This window comes from Rhinopithecus roxellana, chromosome 2 (assembly GCF_007565055.1).
Source record: "Rhinopithecus roxellana isolate Shanxi Qingling chromosome 2, ASM756505v1, whole genome shotgun sequence".
In the NCBI taxonomy this organism is placed as follows: domain Eukaryota; kingdom Metazoa; phylum Chordata; class Mammalia; order Primates; family Cercopithecidae; genus Rhinopithecus; species Rhinopithecus roxellana.
Genome location: NC_044550.1, coordinates 193,164,406 through 193,170,113, shown reverse-complemented (window position 1 = coordinate 193,170,113; position 5,708 = coordinate 193,164,406). Strand labels below are relative to the sequence as shown.

The 5,708-nt window shown below is 38.9% G+C and overlaps 1 pseudogene; it reads left to right on the top strand.

Annotated features, from left to right (window-relative positions):
• The first annotated feature begins 3,430 nt into the window (after positions 1-3,430).
• Positions 3,431-4,899, top strand: LOC104682436 (annotated as a pseudogene).
• The last annotated feature ends 809 nt before the right edge of the window (positions 4,900-5,708 follow it).

The window sequence follows — 5,708 nt, the reverse complement described above, 5'->3', positions numbered from 1 at the left end:
ACCCAGGGGAAATATTCCAGTACATTGGTCTAGACAGGATTTTGTGGCTAAGACCTCAAAAACACAGGCAACAACAACAAAAATAGACAAATGGGACAAGTGTAAACTAAGATTCTTCTGCAGAGCAAAGGAAACAATTAAAAGAATGAAGAAACAATGTGTTGAATGACAGAAAATATTTGAGAACTACTTATCCAACAAGGGACTAATATCTAGAAAATTCAAGGAACTCCAACAACTCAACAGGAAAAAAATAATAATCCCATTAAAAAATGGGCAAAGGACATGAATAGACGTTTCTCAAAAGAAGATGTACATGTGCCAAGAGGTATATAAAAATGCTCAACATCACTAATGCAGGGAAATGCAAATAAAAACCACAATGAAATATCATCTTACCCCAGTCAGAATAGCTATTATAGAAAATACAAAAAATAACAGATGCTTGTGAGGATATCAAGAAAATGAAACTCTTAAACATTGTTAGTGAGAATGTAAATTAGTACAACCTCTATTGAAAACAGTATGGAGATTTTTCCAAAAAACTAAAAACAGAACTACCATATGATCCAGCAACCTCACTACTGGGTATATATCCAAAGGCAAGGAAATTAGTATATCAAAATGATAACTCCGCCCTTATGTTTATTGCAGCACCACTCACAATAGCAAAGATATGAACTTAATCTAAGTGTTCATCCATTGATAAATGAATAAAGAAAATGGGCTGTATATATGTAGTGGAATACTATTTAGTCATAAGAAAGACTGAAATTCTATTATTGGCAGTAACGTGGTTGCAACTGGAGGTCATTATGTTATGTGGAATAAGCCAGGCACAGAAAGAGAAACGTTGCATGTTCCCACTCATATGTAGTAGGTAATAAAGTTGATCACATAGGGGTAGAGAGTGGCATAGATACCAGAAACTGGGAAGAGTATGTGGTTAGGAGGAGGGGGATGAAGAGAGGTTAGTTAATGGGTACAAAAAAAATAGTCAGATAGAAAAAATAAGTTCTACTATTCGATAGTAGAATGACTACAGTGAACAAAAATATATTGCATATTTCAAAATAGCTGGAAGAAAGGACTTGAAATGAGCCCAATACATAAAAATGATAAATGCTTGAGGTAATGGACATCCTAAACATCTTGATTTGATAGTTGCAAATTATATGCATGTAACAAAATATCACATGTATCCATAAATATCTATAAATATTATGTATCAGTAAAAACCAGCTTGCTTGGAACTGATTATTGTTTTTCTTAAAACAACTTATATTCTTCCAATCATACCATTTACAGCTGATAAATGTCTACTTGCAAAAAAAAAAGTAGTCTCACTATGGTTTTTGTTGTTAAATAGTCATGACTATGCCTATATAGCATTATTGTATATTTTGTCTTATTTGATCCTTACAGTAACCCTGTAACGAAGATAGATCACAGAATGTGTTATTTCCTATTTAGTTGAAGAATAGAGAGTTCTGTGAATTTTCCAGGGTTACCTCAAATTTGCAACTTAGAGGTATTGGACTTTTAAAGATGTGGGCAGCTGGTTCTGACTACTGCCTTTCTGGTGAGACAGGCTACTGTTTATGGCTGAGAATATTGATTGAAGGCTTGATAGGGAAATGAGTTATAACCACTGAGGTTTTTTTTTTTTTTTTTTTTTTTTTTGCTATTTATATGGTGAAAGCTGGAAGCCTGGCTCTTATGGCAAAAATAAAATAAAATAATAAAATGAAATAACTCCATGCTTTGGGAATTCCTCTATTTGTTGACTGAAGGCTTCTCACTAGAAGTCAAGAATGTTTGCCTGTGGTCCTAAGTGAGAACCTAGGCGAAAGTGTGTGGTTATGATATGTGTAATAATCACTTTTAATGTCCCAAACTGAGGGACTGATATTCTCCTAAATAGGATTCTCGTTTTGTTTCCCATCGGAGAAAATGGTAATACTATTCTTGTATTGCTCAGGCTATGATTCTTAGAGATATTCTTCACTCTTCACTTTGTTTTTATACTCAATGACTAATCTATCAGCAAACTCTGACAGCTGTATCCTGAAAAAAATACTCAGAATCTTACCAATTTTACTACCTTCATACGAAAATCTTGGTCCAAGCCAATAATTATTTAAATGACCTCTTAGATGATGTCCTTGTTTCACCTTGATCTTCTTCGCTGTGTTCCAGGAAGAGTAACCAGAGGGATCATGTTAAAACAATGGTCAGATCCTGTTTTTTCTCTGTATGAAACCAGCAAATGACTTCCTATCTCTCACAGAAGCCTAAATTCTAACAATGGCTGACAGCTTGTAGGTCATCTGCCTCTTCCACTTACCCATCCAAACTCATCTCCTACAGCTTTTCATCTTATTTACTCTTCACCAGGTGCACTGGCCTTCTCTCTGCCTATAATACGTCAATATACTTCTGCCTTGGAGCTTCGGTATACTTTGTTCCTTCTGCTTGTAACCCTGTTGTCCCAGACAGGTGCACGGGCCACTCCCTCACTTTTATCACTCCAGATTTTTACTCAAATATGACCTACTCAGCAAAATTTCCTAGTCACCCTACATAAACTTGCATCCACAAGCACTCACTCCTGCTCTGCTTTTACTCCTTAACATTTATCATTACCTCACATATAGTTTCTTGCTTGTTTAGATTGTTTATGTCTCACCTCGTAAAATAGAAGTATGAAGGCAAAAATTTGGTCTGTATTTTTCACTGTTGTAGGTCCATCACTCAGCACAGTTCTTGTACATAGTTGGTGCTTGATAATTATTTGGTGAATGAATGAACTTGTTGAATGAGGAATTAATCTTCCTCATTTGGTGAATTAGGATCTTTATTTTCTTCAGACTTTCAAAATAACAACAAGCCAGATATAAAATGGACCAAGCCTATCATTCATTGTCTTAGGTGCTGAGTAAAAGTTATGTCAAAGGTAGGCATAAAAGAAACAATAGAAATATGGAAATTGGGTCATGAAGATATAATATCATGTTAAATAATATTTTTATTAATTTAGCCCTTAATAATTTGCAAATAAATTTTATATGCATATTAAATTTAAATTTACCACTCTAAGATGTGCAGGAAAAATATATTATTTCCTTTTTGTAAATAAAAAGCAAAAATTTAGAGAAATTAGATAATTTGTCCAGAATCATACTACTAATACATAGCAGAGCTAAAATGAAGTCTTAGGATACACTTATCTTAAGGCTGAATCAGTGTTTCTTTCACTTTTCTTCCACATACATTTGAATTGCACATTTTAACACCAATGTTTTAGTGTCAGGAAAATTAAAACTTTTTAAATCAGGACACAAATATCCTTAAAAAGATAGGTTAGTTCTCACTGAAACCCATCATCCTGACTCTACATAAGACACACCACTGGGACTCACCATTTGCCATGTGTAAATACATTTCAGTCCATGCGGAGCTGGCAGGTGTCCAGATGGGCAATGCTAACCTGTTGGGAGCTCTACTGCCTGGAACATGAGATTCAAACTGATGGGCAGATGTCCAGTGAAAAGACCCTTGGTGAAGTGGATAGTCCACTTTCACCAGCTTCTTCTGTGAAATTAGTGCTAGAAAACATGTGTCCTGGCTGTTTTGTGGCTCTGGAGCCTATGGCCATTGATGAAATCCGAAATGGCCTATACTGACAATTTTTCCACCCAGAGTAGCTCAAAAGAGGATGCTCTCAACAGCAATGTCTGTACTCACTATACCATTGGCAAAGAGATCAACGACCCAGTGCTGGACTGTATCTGAAAGCCATTGGACCAGTGCACAGGACTTCAGGACTTCCTGGTGTTCCACAGCTTTGGCAGGGCCACTGGCTCTGGCTTTACCTCACTCCTGATGGAGTGGCTTTCTGGTGACAATGGCAAAATCTAAGCTGTAATTCTCCATCTACTCAGCCCTGCAGGTGTCCACAGCCATGGTCGAGCCCTACAACTTCATCCTAACCACTCATTCACACCACCCTAGAGCACTCAGATTGTGCCTTCATGGTGAACGATGAAGCCATCTATGACAATTGCTGCCACAACCTGGACATTGAGTGCCTAACCTACACCAACCTCAACTGCCTCATTGGCAAAGTAATCTCCTCCACCACAGCTTCTCTGCACTTTGACAAGGCCCTCAACATGGACCTGATAGAGTTTCAGATCAACCTGGTGGCCTGCACTCACATCTACATCCCCCTGGTCACCTATGTGCCAGTCATCTCTGCAGAGAAGGTATACCACAGCAGCTGTTTTTAGCAGGGATTGCCAATACATGCTTTGAGCTGGCCGGTCAGATGGCAAAGTGTGATGGTATGACACTTTAGGGTATCTGGCTTACTGGTATGGCAAGTGTATGGCTTACTGCCTGTTGTACCACAGAGATGTACCCAAGGATGTCAACACTGCCATTGCCACCATCAATACCAAGTGCGGCATTCAGTTTGTGGACTGCTGCCCCACAGGCCTCAAGGTTGGTATCAACTAAGCACTACCCACTTTGGTGCCTGGAGGTGACCTGGCCAAGGTACAGTGTGACACATGCATGCTGCGCAACACAGCCGCCATTGCCAAGGCCTGGGCCCACCTGGACCACAAGTTCGAACTGACGTATGTCAAGAGGGTGTTTGTACACTGGGAAGCTGGTCAGGGCATGAAGGACAGTGAGTTCTCCAAGGCTCCGGGAGGATATCGCTGCCCTGGAGAAGGATTAGGAGGAAGTAGGCACTGACTCCTATGAAGATGAGAATGAGGGAGAAGAATAGAACAGCTGCCTGGAGCCTATTCATTATGTTTATTGCAAAATCCTTTGGAAATAAACAGTCTCCTTGCATGGTATAAATAAAATAAAATAAAATAAAATAAAATAAAATAAAATAAAATACAAGGATTTAGTATCTTCAGCAAACCATAACTTAACACCCAAAAGGATAGATATACATTTTAAAATATTTTGTAATTTGCATTGTTTTACACAGAGAAAGCATAGGAAAATATGTAGATTTTGCAAAGGGTAATTGATGGGCCTTTTTTTTTTTTTTCGTGTTGCTTTTAGGAACGTGTGGGCAAACAGCTTTTCTCTGGTGAAAAAAAAAATGCAGACTATTGCTACATTAATTTCCACATCCAGAACATGAAATCTGAAAACAAAATAACTATAAAATTATACCACACAGCAGTTAAATTAAAGAAGCTGAGTATACAGCTCCATATATGCTTACTATAAAGAGAATATTTTTGCAAATTAAAAATATGCGAATAATTATCATGAAGAAGTAATTGCTTTTAAAGATAAAATCATTGGAGGCGGGGCGGAGCAAGATGGCCGAATAGGAACAGCTCCAGTCTCCAACTCCCAGCGCGAGCGACACAGAAGACCGGTGATTTCTGCATTTTCAACTGAGGTACTGGGGTCATCTCACTAGGGAGTGCCGGACAATCGGTGCTGGTCAGCTGCTGCAGCCTGACCAGCGAGAGCTGAAGCAGGACGAGGCATCGCCTCACCTGGAAGCGCAAGGGGGAAGGGGATCCGTTTTCCTAGCCAGGGGAACTGAGACACACAACACCTGGAAAATCGGGTAACTCCCACCCCAATACTGCGCTGTAAGCATACAGGCACACCAGGAGAATATATCCCAATCCTGGCCGGGAGGGTCCCACGCCCACGAAGCCTCC